The sequence below is a fragment of the Schistocerca serialis genome, chromosome 5 (assembly GCF_023864345.2).
Source record: "Schistocerca serialis cubense isolate TAMUIC-IGC-003099 chromosome 5, iqSchSeri2.2, whole genome shotgun sequence".
Taxonomy (NCBI): domain Eukaryota; kingdom Metazoa; phylum Arthropoda; class Insecta; order Orthoptera; family Acrididae; genus Schistocerca; species Schistocerca serialis.
In genome coordinates, this window is record NC_064642.1 from 834,638,541 (window position 1) to 834,654,205 (window position 15,665).

A 15,665-nucleotide genomic window follows, 5' to 3' on the forward strand; every position below is an offset into this window, starting at 1 on the left:
CGTGAAATATGTTATTTAGTGTAGACACACTTTCAGAATTGTTGCTACTACTGCGTAGCTGCTGCCACATATTAGTAACATTTCATTACTTACATAATTGTCGAAGACTTTGCTATGTATTCTTATACCTATTTTATAGTTTTATATTCTGGGCAGTGGTGTAGTGTGGGTATCTGCCACCCAGTGTGAACCCAAAATTTTCTGTCCCCCCCCTTCTATTTTCACAGCTGAGCAAAAATAATAGAGAACTTTGATAATGTGTAACAGTATTTGTATTTGATTGAAGCTTATCAAAAGAAGATAGGCACGTTCTCATTTATTTTCCCTTCATAATTTTTTGGGTCTCTTCTACACTTTCTGTTATGCTGAATATGTTATTTTAGCAGATTATTTACATGACCTGTTTGTGCGAGTTGTCTGTAAAAGCAAAGAAAATTTCATATATTTAAGACAGTCCTGGGAATGAAAGCATATACACTCATCGACTGAGAAGTAAGTAATTCGTAACAATTTTGAGGATGTACAGAATGGGCTTTCATAGCAGTAAATTATGATATTCTCATTTGAGTTTGGAAAGTACTTTCATGTGTATTTATTCTATAATAATTCCTTGTCAATGGGAGCTCAGCAGGCATTTCCACTGCCCATTAAATGATGGGCATTGAGTATGCGTATGGACAGGCACACTCCATATGTCAACTTAGTATTAGAGGATGAGGCAAATTTAGTGAAACCAGGATTTGTTGGGTTCATGAATATTCCCTGAGTCACAAGAGCTTACCTTGAGGTATAAACTTTTCAACTTTTTGTAACACTGTGTCAAGAGTAACGAGTGGTTATTCCTGGAAACAACACCTAGGAGGAAACTGCTAGTAGCAGGGAGGATACGGGGTGGGTTCTGAAATTTTGCGGCCTGACTACATCTTCAAGTGTTTTTTTTTTTTTTACAGTCACGCTTTTTTTTACATAATCACCCATTATTTCAATACACTTTACACATCTGTGAAGTAATCTGATTCTTTATCGGCAAAATATAGTTTGGAGAAAAGATAATAGTCACCTGGAGCTAGATCTGTACCATAGGATAAATGGTCAATGTCCTGGAAGCCACTTTCCTTTACAGAAATCTTCGGAGTTGCCGCCATGTGCACTGGCGCATTGTTGTGGAGAAGATGAACACCATGTGACAACCTTCGTCTCCTCTTCAGTTTGAAGGAATCGTGTTATTTGTACGGAAGTGAATTCTCGTATTGACACTCACAGTGGTGTTTCTCTCTTTGAAATAAACTTAAGATAATTCCTCTGGAATCCCAGAAGATTGTTGCCATGACTTTTTCTGTGGGCGTTGTGACCTTAGTCTTTCTTGGTGGAGCTTCACTGGTTTACACCATTCAAGAGATTCTCTTTTGGACAGAGGATCATATAAAGAACCATAGATTCATCCCCTCTCAACAGTGGATTCCAGTACGTCTTTCTGGTTGCCACGGCAAAGTTCCAACAACTGGGTGCAGTAAATCATGAGCTGCTGCTCCTGCACTGCATGGAGAAGACTGGGCACCCATCTTGCATTGACATTTTTCATGTGCAAATCATCATGCATGACCTGAAGTTTGGTTGTTTCAGTTAACCCTAACCTTGCTGCAAGTTTCCTTGAGGTTCAACCGCCTGTCACTCAGAAGTTCACTTACAACAATAGCGATGCTTTCCTCAGTCACCACTTCAACAGGTTGACCAACACGTGGATCATCAGCAATGCTTTCTCCATCTAGACGAAACTGTTTTTACCATTCCTTAACTGTGGAGTTTAAAGGGGAAGCCTCACCATTAACACCATCCAAGCAGATTTTGATTTCAGCTTGTGCAAGCCCTTCTTTTGTCAGGAACTTAATCAGTGCAAGATACCCAATTGTATCCATTGCAGCACACAACGTTTTACTCATACAAGTGTCGCCATTCGACTGAGGCCAGTAGCGGGCTGCAATGTGTGTGCGCATCAACTGAACTTCATGGTTGTGTTCAAGGTCAGGCTGGAAACATATGTAACTGATTTTGTTGTACCGGTAGCAGAAGAGAGGAATGAGCTGATGGGAATGTTTATACGGGGGTGGAAGCCTGTCAGTCTGTTACCATAGCACTTATTGGCTGGAACATTTAATCTGAATTGAATGACCTCCAGAGCAGAGACTTACATGACTTAATAAGAAACCCCTGCATAGTCTAGAACGTAGGTAGGTATCCCCCTGGGGTGCAGGTTTCTTGACAGCTTTGGTTTTTGAGGGTGAGTGCATGTGTATTAAATAGCACATGACTGTAATCTTATGGAGGCAGACATGTGTTAGGCTGTAGAGCTAATAGTGGGTTGAAGATGGCTTTCAATATAGAGAATGGACTCGTCTATAGCTAGGGCTAAAAGCAGTGGCGATCATCTACCGAATTAAAGTGAATCATCAAGTATTTCTAGAACTGTCTATGAAAAATAATTTAGAGGTGCATCTTGCATCACTCTTCCGTCACTCCCATGACACGTGGAGCACAGGGACAAGGGCAGCGGACATTATCGTGGACGTCACAAAAACAAGAGATGAACATCGCAATTTCATTACATTTTAGATTCAGTCCAGGTATCTTGTCAAAAAGAGAACAACAAATTCAAATAAAGCTGCATTATTGACATCAGAGTTAAGAACAACATATCTATAAGTACCTAATGGCTTTGGTCTATTGTTTGTTTCTATAAAACAGAAAGGTGTTACAATCTGTTAAAGCCCCTCACACATGCTAGTGATTTTCCTTGCAGTCAGTCACTTTCCTTGACCCTACCACTCACAAGTGATTAACAGGCTGTTTCAAATTCAGTGTGCTTTGAAGTCCTACCATGGAAAATGAACTGCTGTGTTCAGGAGTCATGACACTGCTATGATTTTATTGAAAATGCCCTGAAAATATTTCTCTTTTCATGTAAAATTTTAACCAAAGGATGAATATTAATATGATTTAACTTTGATTTCAGTGTTATGTTAGGAAGTGGGAAGAGTTTACATAGTGCAGCGAAGAATTTAAGAAGGGCTTGAACATATAAATATATCTGAATGCAACTTTATGTTCATAGCTTCAAATTTCCTGGCAAAATGTGTATTTGAGTTCTCCTTTATAGAGAGGGCATGTGATATGAGAATATAAGGCTTCACTTTGTAAACACTAGAATGTATTCACAAATCAACTTGAAAGACGAGAATCACTCTAAACATATTGAGGATCAGCGTGAAGTCTCAAAGTTCAGGGAAGTATTACTTTTGCTTGTAACAGTTGTAAAATGCATGCAAAGAAATGGAAGGCAAAAAATCTCTCATACTCTGTCACTGTTTCAAATGGATTCACAATAAAGTGTCGGTCTTAAACTGAAATTATTTTGTACACATTATTTGCAACACAAATTCTTTTAAGGTATTGGCGAATGTTAATTTTTATATCTTGGCTGATGGCCAAAATAACCAGATTTGTTAACTTTAACATAGACATTGTTGATCTTAAATAATTTTTTATCGGTTTTGACTTAGAGAAGTTTCTCTCACAACTAGCATTACTTACAGCAGCTGTAGGGAATATTCTGAGCATTATAAAAGCATGTTACCTTCTTCAAGTTTGGGCTCATAAGTAAACTATAACAAACACACTAAGCCGGACTCAATAGATTGTTTGTTGTACCTTCGAAGCCTTATATAGACACTCACCGCAGCTTTATCTCTTCTAGTCATCAATGCCCAATGTCATTTCAGGCCTTAGGAAGGCATACTTTTTGGCCAAATTCTGAAACTACTGGAACCTCTCACGGATTTCGACAATTACTTTATCTAATGAAGGAAACACTTTTTGCTTCAAATCGTTCTCGTTCAATAAGCCGACATCTCTACTTTGGTCACCACAAATATCACCTCCTAATTCAACTTGGAAGTTTGATAGAAACGTCAAATTCTTTGCACAAGTTTTATATGTAACTGAAAGCCTTTTCTACAGACTCCTCATTTATCTTCAAATATTGTCTGTAATGCTTTTATTTTCTCAACACACTAATGTTCATTAAGTCCCTCTGTTTAAAAATTACTTCGGGTCCCTTTCATTTCAAGCAGTATTGGTTCCCAGAGACCCAAGATACAAACTTTGTTTTTAATGTTATCCAGTCATGTTTGCTCCGCTACCTATTGTGCTGCAACAAATCTTTTGAGACCTCTTGAAACACTTGCCTATAACAGCAAACAGAAACTGCCATCCCTGAGTTTACATGAGAAAGAAAGCATAACAGTGTTCCATTGTGCCCAAGAAAGTCAATGAATTCATCTCTACCAACAAATTCGGCCTCGAGCAACAAATTTGCCTTACTATTAAAGTATTTTATCTGTTGCTGCACACCTGCGACTCTTCCAACCATGTTGGCAGCGTTATTGAAAGCTTGTCCTCTTCAGTTCATAAAGTGAAGTCCATCACCATTGGGCTACTTAGTATTATCTCACAAATACCTTTGGCTGTTTTGTTTTTCATTTCATTGAAATCTGTAAAAGATTCCACTACTTGTGCATCCCAATTCCCAATCAAAACACATCGTAGTATAGTAATACTTTGCTTATTTGATCTTTATGGGAAATCTTGGTCTACTGTCAAACATCACAGAATAACATTTGCCTTTTGAACCTTCTAACGCTTTGGACAATGATGTAAGTGTGAAGTAGATATACTAACTTCCACTCCTTTTATGAGATGACTTGTCTGCAGCCGATCTTCTTCCCTGGCTTCTGGAATCTCTTTAAACTTCTTCTACGGAGAATGATGCTAGGTACAGGAATATTTAAAATTCTCCCTCTACTTGTGAAATAAGTAGATACTCGAAGGTTACTTTCCATCAACTAACGATATATTAAAACTTCATACTGAACAAACTTCTCCCTTCTCACATAAACATCCTGTAAGTCACTCATATCACCTCATGTCAGAAACACATCTAATTATATCCACAAGAGAGTTGGCTTAATACCATAACTCTATATCACAGGATTCATGAAATAAGTCTTGCCTCTAGCAAGCCTGGAATAAGGGTTTTAAAAAAACTTTTCTTTTTTCACTAACAATAGCCACTGACACTATTATCAAAGAGTTACATAAATACTCCTTGGTCCTCTCATATGCTCTCACTAAACATCCATGGACTGCCCGACAGGTTCTTGTTGGTGCATTTAGACTGCCGCGTCTACATTCTTCCTGTGACTGAATTTAAACGTACACACACAGACGTGACTCGCAGTAGGTAGGATTCTGCTCTCTGACTCACATCGCAAATATCGTGTGTTCAAGATGGTAGAAAGCTGAGTGGTTTGAGAATTTGCAGAAATTCTCAGAACACTACATAACCTTTCCCTCAGATTGAACACGCAATATTTTATACATAATTGTTATGTAAATAATATCATGTATAATAACAATTTCATATTTTAACAGTATACATTTCTTTTCTTTCAATAACCTTGAATAACCATATGCTTACTACTTCACTATTCACTCTCATCCTACTTTAATATTAAGCCATGAGTGTTCACTGGAGGTTTTAGTCAGCTCTTCACTAGTATTTAGGAATTTTTGAGGACTCCTCCTTTATGATGTTGTTGTTGTTGTTGTTGTTGTCGTTGTTGTTGTCTTCAGTCCAGAGACTGGTTTGATGCAGCTCTCCATGCTACTCTACCCTGTGCAAGCTTCATCATCTCCCAGTACCTACTGCAACCTACATCCTTCTGAATATGCTTAGTGTATTCATCTCTTGCTCGCCCTCTACGATTTTTACTTGCCGCTCTGCCTTCCAATACTAAATTGGTGATCCCCTGATGCCTCAGAATATGTCCTACCGACCGATCCCTTCTTCTAGTCAAGTTGTGCCACAGATTTCTCTTCTCCCCAATTCTATTCAATACATCCTCATTAGTTATGTGATCTACCCATCTAATCTTCTGCATCCTTCTGTAGCACCACATTTCGAAAGCTCCATACATGGCTACACTCCATAGAAATACTTTCAGAAATGACTTCCTGACACTTAAATGTATACTCGATGTTAACAAATTTCTCTTCTTCAGAAACGCTTTCCTTGCAATTGCCAGTCTACATTTTATATCCTCTCTACTTCGACCATCATCAGTTATTTTGCTCCCCAAATAGCAAAACTCCTTTACCACTTCAAGTGTCTCATTTCCTTATCTAATTCACTCTGCATCACCGAATTTAATTCGACTACATTCCATTATCCTTGTTTTGCTTTTGTTGTTGTTCATCTTATATCCTCCTTTCAAGACACTATCCACTCCGTTCAGCCGCCGCTCTTCCACGTCCTTTGCTGTGTCTCAACAGAAATACAATGTCATCAGCGAACCTCAAAGTTTTAATTTGTTCTCCATGGATTTTAATTCCTACTCCAAATTTTTCTTTTGTTTCCTTTACTGCTTGCTCAATGTACAGATTGAATAACAATCGGGGATAGGCTGCAACCCTGTCTCACTCCCTTCCCAACCACTGCTTCCCTTTCATGCCCCTCGACTCTTGTTACTGCCATCTGGTGTCTGTACAAATTATAAATAACCTTTCGCTCCCTGTATTTTACCCCTGCCAACATCAGAATTTGAAAGATAGTCTTCCATTCAACATTGTCAAAAGCTTTCTCTAAGTCTACAGATGCTAGAAACGTAGGTTTGCCTTTCCTTAATCTATTTTCTAAGATGTGTTGTAGGATCAGTATTGCCTCACGTGTCCCAACATTTCTACAGAATCCAAACTGATCTTCACCGAGGTCGGCTTCTACCAGTTTTTCCATTCGTCTGTAAAGGATTCGTGTTAGTATTTTGCAACCATGGCTTATTAAACTGATAGTTTGGTAATTTTCACATCTGTCAACACCTGCTTTCTTTGGGATTGGAATTATTATAGTCTTGCTCACCAGATGGTAGAGTTTTGTCAGGACTGGCTCTCCCAAGGCTATCAGTAGTTCTCATGGAATGTTGTCTACTCCCGGGGCCTTGTTTCGAATTAGGTCTTTCAGTGTTCTGTCAAACTCTTCACACAGTATCATGTCTCCCATTTCATCTTCATCTACATCCTCTTCCATTTCCATAGTATTATCTTCAAGTACATTACCCTTGTTTAGACCCGCTATATATTTGTTCCACCTTTCTGCTTTCCCTTCTGTGCTTAGAACTGGGTTTCCATCCGAGTTGTTGATATTCATACAAGTGGTTCCGTTTTCTCCAAATGTCTCTTTAATTTTCCTGTAGGCAGTAACTATCTTACCCCTAGTGAGATAACCCTCTACGTCCTTACATTTGTCCTCTAGGCATACCTGCTTAGCCGTTTTGCAGTTCCTGTAGATCTCATTTTTGAGACATTTGTATTCCTTTTTGCCTGCTTCATTTACTGCATTTTTATATTTTCTCCTTTCATCAATTAAATTCAATATTTCTTCTGTTACCCAAGGATTTCTACTAGCCCTCGTCTTTTTACCTACTTGATCCTCTGCAGCCTTCACTATTTCATCCCTCAAAGCTACCCATTCTTCTTCTACTGTATTTCTTTCCCCCATTCTTGTCAATTGTTCCCTAATGCTCTCCCTGAAACTCTCTACAATCTCTGGTTCTGTCAGTTTATCCAGGTCTCATCTCCTTACATTCCCACCTTTTTTCAGTTTCTTCAGTTTTAATCTACAGTTCATAACCAATAGATTGTGGTCAGAGTCCACATCTGCCCCTGGAAATGTCTTACAATTTAAAACCTGATTCCTAAATCTCTGTTTTACCATTATATAATCTATCTGAAACCTTCCAGTATCTCCAGGATTCTTCCATGTACACAACCTTCTTTCATGATTCTTGAACCAAGTGTTAGCTGTGATTAACTTGTGCTCTGTACAAAATGCTACCAGACGGCTTCCTCTTTCATTCCGTACCCCATTCCATATTAACCTACTACATTTCCTTCTCTTCATTTTCCCACTATCGAATTCCAGTCACCTATGACTATTAAATTTTCGTCTGCCTTCACTATCTGGATAATTTCTTTTATCTCATGATACATTTCATCTATCTCTTCGTCATCTGCGGAGCTAGACGGCATATAAACTTGTACTACTGCGGTAGGCATGGGCTTCGCATCTATCTTGGCCACAATAATGCGTTCACTATGCTGTTTGTAGTGGCTTACCTGCATTACTATTTTTAATTCATTATTAAACCTACTCCTGCATTACCCCTATTTGATTTTGTATTTATAACGCTGTATTCACCTGACCAGAAGTCTTGTTCCTCTTGCCATCGAACATGACTAATTCCCACTATATCTATCTTAACCTGTTAATTTCCCTTTTCAAATTTTCTAACCTAACTGCCTGATTAAGTGATCTGACATTCCATGCTCCAACCTGTAGAATGCCACTTTTCATTCTCCTGATAACAACGTCCTCCTGAGTAGTCCCCGCATGGAGATCCAAATGGGGGACTATTTTACCTCCAGAATATTTTACCCAAGAGGATGACATCATCATTTAACCATACAGTAAAGCTGCATGCTCTCGGGAAAAATTATGGTTGTAGTTTCCCCTTGCTTTCAGACGTTTGCAGGACCAGCACAGCAAGTCCTTTTTGGTTAGTGTTAGAAGGCCAGATCAGTCAATCATCCAGACTGTTGCCACTGCAACTAGTGAAAAGGCTGCTGCCCCTCTTCAGGAACCACAAGTTTGTCTGGCCTCTCAACAGATACCCCTCCATTGTGGTTGCACCTACGTTACGGCTACCTGTATCGATAGTAAATTCCAGATGTTCATGACTCATGAGTAACCTATTTTCTGTTCTCATCTTTTGTACTACCTTTCCTTAGTAGGTACTATTCTTTCTATTTTTTTGTAGCTTGGAGGAACTCTGGGCAAAAAACATGTTCTTTTGACACTAATTTATTTCTACAAAACTTATAATGGTAGTTGTTCATAGAATTTATACTTTCCAGAATAATTTCTATAAAATTTGTGGCTTTTGTCAAGATGCTGTCCCATTCTCCTAGGTTCAGCATCTTTACCTTGTTTGTGGGTTGACCTCATGAGAGCACTTCCTCTTTTCATTCTGGTAGGTACGTCCCTTATAAGTAGAGGCACCTGTTTTTTGCAAAGCGCGAAATCGTGAAATTTTCACGAAATTTTACCCATTTTGCTGAAAACGCGAAACTATTTACTTTTAAGCCAAATCGCAAAATAATTGACGAAACTTTGCAAAATCTCATCATTTGAACTTAACTGCGGAAATTCTATTGGAGTTATGGTAATACAATCCGGATATCGATTGTACACCATTTCACTATGTATAATATATCAAGTATTCCAAAGATATTCTACAATGTTCTGGCGGTGTATTCAGTATTGCCTGTTGGAAATCGTTGTGGATCGCCTTTGCATTGAGTGTGGTATTTTGTGTTTTGTTTTCGTGCTACAGATGATTAATATGGTAGTGACAGTCTTCGACCGAGAAAAGGAATTTTTGTCAGAAGGATTTTATGTTTTCGACAAAAGTAGGAAGATACTTTTGTGCAAATACTACAATGTGCATATTGAGTGGCGGAGGAACGACACGTGCCTGAAACACATTAATAACAGTTCTTCCCATAAGAAGAACAAGGAGAAGGCGCTAACAACTAGTGGTATAAAAAGACAAGCTACACTCACGGAAGTCACTGCAGCGGCAAAACGAGCGAAAAATGATAAAGAAGAATTCGTTTTATCGACTACTCGAGCTTTCATTGAGGCTAACATTCCGATGGAAAAAGTTGATCATCCGAAGCTGAGAGAATGGATCAACAAATACATACCAGTAACAGTTTGTCCATTTTATTTGGACTGTTGCGCTCCATGGCCGTGGATAATGATATTTCACTATAAAAATACAGCAACCAGCCACTTTTTAATGCGTTTTATTTATGCCAATATGCATTTCGGGTTTGCTCCATCTTCAGCTGGCAAATTACATGTATCTTCAGTTCCTACAGTGGTACAATCTCGACAGCAGTTTGGATGCTGCAGCTGACATTCTCCTCTACTTGTTTTTTCTTGGCTATTCTTCTTTTTTGCAACAACACACACTTTTTGTCATGTATTTTACACAGGCACACTGCGTTTTTTTTTGTTTTTTTTTGGACCCCGGGCCATGTTGGGATTCCTGGCAATGAACTTGCCAATCGACTGGCTAAATTAGCTACTACCAGGCCACCTCTTGTTATTGGCATTCCGGAAATAGATCTTCTTTCGGCATTAGGTCGACAGGTTTTGGGCCTTTGGGATGCAGAATGGTGCACTCTTTCTTCGCCAAACGAGCTCAGGGTGATTAAGAATTCTGCAACTCCGTGGCGGTACACCTTACAGGCCTCTTGTAAGGCCTGTGTCGTCCTATGCCGGCTCCGCATCAGCTGTACTTGGCTGATTCACGGTTACCTCCTCCGTCGTGAGGACCCCCCTCTCTGTCGTTGTGGACCGATGTTGACTGTGGCTCACATCTTATCGGGCTGTCCCAACTTAGCCGCCCTGTGACAGACTTTAGCTTTCCAGGCTCACTACCCCTGGTGTTGGCTGACACTGCCTCAGTGGCGGATCTCGTTTCACGTTTTATTCATGATGGGCATTTTATTGCTTTATTTAAGGGAGGGCTTTCCACCTTATCGGTGAGTGGAGGAGATGGCAGGCCCTCTTGCTCTCACCCTTTGCCCCGATTGGATTGGCTTTAGCTTGGCTTGGTGGTTCACCCCAGCCCTCTGCCTTCCCACTCCTTTCCTTCTGGGGGCTGTTATATCTTGAGCATCTCTCTTGTCTCCTGTGCTTCTTCCTTCACGCCACTGTCATTAGTCACTTTCCTTCCCTCACCTCTTCTTCTTCCCTTTTTCCTTCCTTCCCTGTCAATAGTTTATCATTTTATGGACCTTGTAGTTCCCTCTTCTAATATGGGACTTTATTGGTTTTAGTTACTTCAAGGTTGGAGGGACTGATAATCGCATAGTTTGGTTCCTTCTCCAACCAACCAACCAATATGGGTTCAGCGATTGCTCACGCTTGACCAAAATTGGAATCTTGTGAAGTGTTGCAAGGATGTTTTGCAGCTGTTCAGGAAGAATCTACAAGACTTTTAAGCGTCGTTTCATTGCTGTGGATGAAACATGGATACATTACTATACTCCTGAGACCAAACAACAATCTAAACAATGGGTTACCAAGGGAGAATCTGCACCAAAAAAGGCGAAGACCATTCCTTTGACCGGAAAGGTTATGGCAACTGTCTTTTGGGATTTGCAAGGGATAATCCTCATAGACTATCTGGAAAAGAGTAAAACTATTACAGGTGCATAGTATTCATCATTATTGGACCATTTGAAAACCGAACTGCAAGAAAAACGCCGACAATTGGACTGAAAAAAAGTCCTTCTCCATCGCAACACTGCACCAGTACACACCTCAGCAGTTATGGTCGCAGAATTATTGGAAATAGGATTCCAACTCATTTCACATCCCCCCTATTCTCCAGACTTGGCTCCCTCGGACTACTATCTGTTTCCCAATTTGAAGAAATGGCTGGCGGGACAAAGATTTTATTCAAATGAGGAGGTGATTGCAGCAACTAATTGCTATTTTGCAAACTTGGAGAATTCCTATTATTTGGAAGGGATCAACAAATTAGAACAGCGTTGGGTGAAGTGTATAAGTCTAAAAGGAGACTATGTCAAAAAATAAAAAAGGTTTACCCCAAACACGTAAGTAGTTTTTATTTTTGCATGGACTTTTCAAATGCCCCTCATATGCGCCCTCAGGTAGTCAATATAATGACAGAGTGGTAATATTATTGAATTGCGAGGCTCCCATTTGAGGAATTGTGGGAAACCACGGTACTGTGTTGACAGCTGATTTTAAGTGACTGAACTTCTAATATAAGCATAACCTCACAATATGTATTGTATCCAAGTTGACAGCAGTCAACAACTTGTGGCAGAACTGTTCATTATGCTTGCTTTGTTAACAGCGACCAAAGCTAACCTCTGCAAGCAAAATCAAAAGAGAAATCAGTGCCAACAGCAAACTATGGAACTCTCTTCACACTGTCTTCAGGAGCTGACACGTTACATGTTACAGGCCACATAGGCATGGCACATCAGTTGTCACTTTATATGCATCACAGCATTCATCCAGTCCATTTCATTAACGTTTTCCAGACCCTGAATAGTCAATAACATAGGTTGGAAACTGTGGCTTGTGAAGTGACACGAGTTCTAATAATTCTGCTTTATTCAGTGAGTCATCCACAGTAACTCTTGTGTTGTCATAACCACTGAATAATGTCTCCCATTCAAGAAAACAGGGGTGGAGACTTATCCTAACTGAATGGTGTGTGGCATTGTCAATAATAATAACTGATGGATTTTCTAAACTTGGTAACGTCTGTTAGAAGCAATTTAAAAATGTTTCATAACTGCTGTTTTTGTGGCTCTGAAAAGTATTTGACAGCCGGGAATAAGATGTGGTAGGTACCAGCATGGAAAACAATAGTTCTACCACTTTTTCCTGTGGGGAGTGCCATACCTTCTCCTTTGTTGTCACTCCTACCTTTTGTAACAGTATGATCTACATTCACCTATGTTTCATCAATCCAAACAATGTCCTAGAAGTTAATATCTTTCATTTCATGCAAAAATCTACATCTCGTTCCATCAACATTTTATGGCCTGAAATATTCTTGTTGAAGTGTCAACTATCAGGTAATTTAAAATGGACTAAAACAGGCATTTCTGCTTGAATATGTAGTGTCAAGACTAATTATGGAGATGTCCACTTCCTATTCAGTCTGTACAAATGAGGATCAACTTCTTTGCACGTGTTTTTCTTCTCCTCATTCACTACCATTATTGTTGAGTCACATTCCGCATGTGCTGTTTGAATATAAATTGTGCACAATAAGAGCGATAGATATTCTAACGTTTTCCTGATGACCGGAGACTGTGTGGTGCTGGGGTGCGACTCTCGCACGTCTCTCATGGGTGATTTACATATTGTGTGCAGCCAATATTCTTCTGAGGACAGATGGCTGCATTGATCTTCACAATGCTTCTTCTCCGAAGATTTCGTGCTGGTTAGGGAAATGTTACTGAACTACTTCTCCACTTTTGAAATGATTTCATACTCTCAAAATACTTTCATATCAACTTCGCTACATTTTCTTCTTCGCAATAAAACAACTACAAAAGTTTCACATGCTCTTTCAAGTCTCGTAAATCAACCTCCTCTAGAAAACCTTAGTACTTAACATATATCATTACAGTCTCTTTTGGTTGTAATAACTCTTGTCAAAACAGTTCCTGCTCCTTGCAAGTCAAACAATATAGTATATAAGTATCTAGATAAAACATATTTCATTTGTTCCCAACAGTCACTACTATTTCACTGCCAAAGAGTAGTCCTAGATTACTCCTGGCACTGGACGTGGCTTCCAAGGCGTGCACGGCCACCACTTGTCAGCGCCGATAGATCGGCACAACTTTAGTCTTCTCGTAACACACGCCTGTCCTGCACACACACACAAACCGTAGCGCAGTAGACACATTTCCACTCTCACACACTCATCCATAAAATATTACGTGTTCAAGACAGTGAAATACGAGTGTGTCTAGAATATACTCTGAAATTCTCGAGGCACTATATATCCCTCCCCTTAGCTCGAACACGCGATATTTTATACATGTTCATTACGTACATCAAGATCGTATTCACATAACGCTAATTTCCATTTCAATAAGTTTATATAACACTTTTCTTCTAGTAATCATGTACTTTATACATAGCTCTTCTTTTTCTTTTTGTTTCAATAATAATTATCTGAGTGTTGCCTTTAATATTGAAGTTAGGACGCAAAATTTTAACCTCTAATCACAGATTCCAGATGTCATAGACAATTATATCATTCTTTACTCTACTCCTCTATACTGTTTTTTCTTTAGTACATATTAATCTCATTAACTACCATTTCCCGTAGTCTGGAGGAACTCTGGGCAAGTGAAAAGGTTCTTTCTGACACATATAAATATAAAACTTGACAATGTTAGTGGAATAGAGAATACAAACTTACCAGAATAATCGCTACAAAATGTGTGACTTTTGTCTCGATACTGCTCTTTTCCTTTTAGGTACAGTACTTATACCTTACCTATGGGTTGATCCTATGGGTAACCTTTCTCCCACCATTCTGGTAGGTATGCCCCCTATTATTCTTATATTCTATGGTACAGGTCAATACCCTTCTAGGTGCCCCTGCCCGCCCAGTATAGGTCAGCCTCTCTTTGGTCTGCCTACCTGCCCTTTTCTTCATTCAGTAAAAGCTGGGTACGCCCCTCTTATCGTTTGTGAGTTGGCCCCATGGTTCATTGTCCTAGTCTACATCTTTATATATACTGTCGCTAAATATTACCTGGCAAAATTCAATTCTACTTCAAACTTCTCACTTACTTCTTGGCACCTCATTTGATCCCCTAGAGTCCTCCACTACTTTTCAGCTTCTACGCTTTCAGTAAACCTCATAGTTATATATAATTCACTATATCATACCTTTCTTTATTCTAGACTTGTCCCACTATCCTACAAATCATCAGAACAAATATTCGACTGTCGTCAATAATTATCACAATTTGTTCCTCCCTTGCTTATGCTCATTAGTTCTTCATTAGTTTCTACTCACCTTCATTTCTCACACTTCCTTGTGCGATATAGAACTGTCTCTGTTCTTATAACTACGTATAAGTATATAAGAAACGACAAAAGAAAAAAAGGGACGATGCAGAACTGTCATATATCAACCATACAATATGTGCATCTACCCAGATGTACATATGTCTTTATTCCCCTTCAACCCTTGGCGGTTCTGACATTGCTTTAGGTTTCTAGCCCATAATTTTCATGTTTGTGTCTACGTGTAATTTTACGAGTATGTCGATGTGTGTTCGTGCAGCCTGATTTTTAGGCCTACTTATTTGAAGTAAGTTGAAGGTTATATAAAACCACAGAGAATGAGAAGGACTTCAGCGATAGAAGTATATGCATATGGAAAGTGGGAAAGATAGACCAGTAATCAGATGAGAAGTAAGAAAGGAAAAAATTGAAACGGTTGCTAAGATCGATGAAATGAAAGAAGATAGCCCCAAAGACAGGAAACCCATCCAACCCTCTTCCCCAGGATCCCTACTTCACTGGTACTTGAGTGAGAAGCTGAAGGAGGTGTGATGTTAAACTTCTCCTGCAGAATGGACATTTTCACCTTCACCTTTGAAGTCCCCGAAGAAAGAATCTTAGCAACCCCAATGGAATGGCAAATGGTGAAGAATCAGTCACACTTGTCTGCAAGGGTTGTGTTGTGTTGTGTTGTGTGTGTGTGTGTGTGTGTGTGTGTGTGTGTGTGTTTGTGGTGTTAGTTATGTTTGTACCTTCACCCTCCCCGTTTACATCACATCTCATAAAAGGTATAAAATATTCTATACTAAATAGAAAATTATACACTATAACATAAACTGGTCTCTTAAATTAATCACAATTTTGTAGTCATATTTGGTCACTTAAATACTAACATGATAGGATA

General features: G+C 39.2%; 1 protein-coding gene across 1 annotated transcript in view; it reads left to right on the forward strand.

The window, feature by feature from the left end:
* The window catches only part of LOC126481515 (52 kDa repressor of the inhibitor of the protein kinase-like), a 152,290-nt gene that overhangs the window by 43,868 nt on the left and 92,757 nt on the right, over positions 1 to 15,665 (forward strand). The gene's annotated exons all lie outside the window — the stretch shown is intronic.